Genomic DNA, 2,699 nt, shown 5'->3' on the forward strand with positions numbered 1-2,699 from the left:
GCGGAGCTTCAGGTGATCATGCAGAGCTGCTTGTCTCCGTCAGACTCAGCAGCTGATCTGATCTCTCTCTCGCGTCCGGTTACACTTCACTCGCGTTTATGTCCATATCGATCAGATCCAGCTCTCCTGATCGGCCTTTATAGAGAGCACCGATCAAACTATTTAGAGTGAATATCGGCTGATAATGACCGGCGGGGCTCCCCCCCGTTGACAGTTCAATGTCTAGCACTGGTTTCGTAATGCACTGATCGATTTGGCTAAGCTAACCTGTAGCTGCTCCCTCCACACTCACAACAACTTCATACAGACATAAATAAAGCAGCTGTATTCGCCATACAGGAAACACACATTTAAAACGGTTTTGCCTGCCGTTTTTGTGTACACACAAGCATTCATCAATGGTTCGGAAAGTGGCGCTGTACCTTAATAATATAAAGGCTTGTATTTGCGTGCATTTCCTGTTCGGAAAGTGGCAATGTACTGAGAGTGGAGGTGTCCTGAGATTAGCGCCTGCAGGCAGGCTCAATGGACCTGTGACTGCGCAAAATGCGTAAATGAAGCGCTACGTCATGAACGCAATAACTCTACACTCGTGGGGGCGCGCTCATGTGATTGGCTTAGAATTGAGGAGACATCTGATTGGCTATAGATGAGAGAAATTACAAGTACGAATCGGGTGAGCGTCAGGGGAGTCTCAAAAAACCCACACACGAATGCACAGCAATCCATGCACAGAAAGCGGTTTGTGTTTGCAGGTTCAGAGGTTTTAAACGGAAAACAAATATGTGTGGATCAAAAATACACATTTAAAACTTTTTTCTGTATTTGGATTTTATTTACATGTATATGAAACGGAACACATTTGTGTGTGCATTGAAAAACACAAGTGTGGATCCGGAAATACAAGTGTGAATCCTTTTGCGGATCATGAAATACAAGTGTGAATCCTTCGGTGTGCATGTGTATATTATGAGACTGTTCTGAGCCCATAGACCAGACATAGAGAAAGCGAACAAGAGTGCTGCAAATTGAAGCCGGAGGAAACAAAGTTGATAGAAGTGGAAAAAGTCGATATATAAGAAGGTACGTTTTGTTTTGATACAAAGAGCGTCATATTTACCCAGCTAGCGTTAGCTTGTTTGGTAAAAGAGCTTGCAAGTCAAGAGACAGCACTTTGCACCTAAATGTAACTCTTGACATCATATAGATATATTATAGGTGCAGAGAGGAGTTGGTTTATTGTGCCCCTATGTAAATCCTAATGTGAGAGTTAAAGGACGGTCAACAATATAATGTACCTTGGTCAGTTTGGATTTATCCTGGCATTCTTAATTAAAGTGAATTTATTTTTTATTTAAGTCAGTCATTTGTGTGTATGCAGGTGTGGGACATTCCAAATGTTCCAAAAGTGAGCACTCCACGAATGGACAACAGTTTGCCAGGGTAAAATAAAACATTGTCAACATATTATGTTGTGCCACAAGAAGCAGAATTTTTTAACAGCACAGTAGTTTGAATATATTTGTTGTTTACCTTTATCAGACCTCTCAGGCACCCACAACCAGCGTCTGATCGGGTAAGACTAATTACAGATGTAATTATACCATGTAGGTTAGAATTTGTGAACATGAAATCAATAAATCCCTTTGTGTGCACTTATTTCCTGGGTAAAAATAGGATGGAGCACCAACCCCATTCCAGGAAGAGGTCCAGTCTGCCCCGGGTCAGAACCACTTCTATAGGTAAACGATGTTGACAGTTGCATCGTGACACAGTTGTGTGGTGTGTATCTTTATTTTACATTTTTTTGTTTGTATAGCCTCCAATCACAGTGGGTAACATTGCCAGGAAGGTGGCCCTGAAGTGCAAGACACCACAGCATTTCAGAAAACACCACAGCATTTCACAAAACGTTACAGCATTTCAAACAACACTACAGCATTTCCGAAAACACTACAGCATTTCACAAAACGCCGCAGCATTTCACAAAACGCCACAGCATTTCCGAAAACACTACAGCATTTCAAAAAACACTACAGGATTTCACAAAACACCACAGCATTTCACAAAACACCACAGCATTTCACAAAAAACAACAGCATTTCACAAAACACAACAGCATTTCCGAAAACACTACAGCATTTCACAAAACGCCGCAGCATTTCACAAAATGCCGCAGCATTTCAGAAAACACAACAGCATTTCAGATTGGACGGAAAGGGTATTCCTTATATCCTTATATATATGTATATCCGATTCCATTCAGAAAACACGCATTTTAAAAGCTTTTCGCCTGCCGTCTTTTCTGCAGACTTGTCAAAGCGTTAATTCATGGTTTTTACTAACCGTTATCAGTATGTAGTTACTTCGGCATCACTTTGAAACGTGTATTACAATTAAATCACGGTCAAATATGTTCATTTGGTTGTAGTTGGTATCTCCCATAGGATTTACATGGAGATACGCCCCACCCCCTCTCCAGCGCGTCTTGTTTGAATGACAGGAGCAAACACAGCTGACAGCCGCGGTGAAACTCGAGCGATTAGAGTAATGTGAATATTGGGTAGTCTACCATAGTATTTACATGGAGATAAGCCCCTTAAAAACCATGAATTAATAAAGCATTAATTCTGTGTTTACTCCTGTCATTCAAACAAGACGCTGGAGAGGGGGGCGAGGCGTATCTCCATCTAAATCCT

General features: G+C 41.5%; 1 long non-coding RNA gene across 1 annotated transcript; it reads left to right on the forward strand.

Annotated features, from left to right (window-relative positions):
* Positions 1 to 1,013: 1,013 nt before the first annotated feature.
* LOC104951105 (uncharacterized) lies at positions 1,014 to 1,831 on the forward strand. Its single transcript, XR_798990.1, has 4 exons — positions 1,014 to 1,083; positions 1,360 to 1,443; positions 1,543 to 1,576; positions 1,678 to 1,831. It is a non-coding gene; the product is annotated as an uncharacterized lncRNA (long non-coding RNA).
* Positions 1,832 to 2,699: the final 868 nt, after the last annotated feature.

Source organism: Notothenia coriiceps, unplaced genomic scaffold, assembly GCF_000735185.1.
Source record: "Notothenia coriiceps isolate Sejong01 unplaced genomic scaffold, NC01 NC01_scaffold00018533, whole genome shotgun sequence".
Taxonomy (NCBI): domain Eukaryota; kingdom Metazoa; phylum Chordata; class Actinopteri; order Perciformes; family Nototheniidae; genus Notothenia; species Notothenia coriiceps.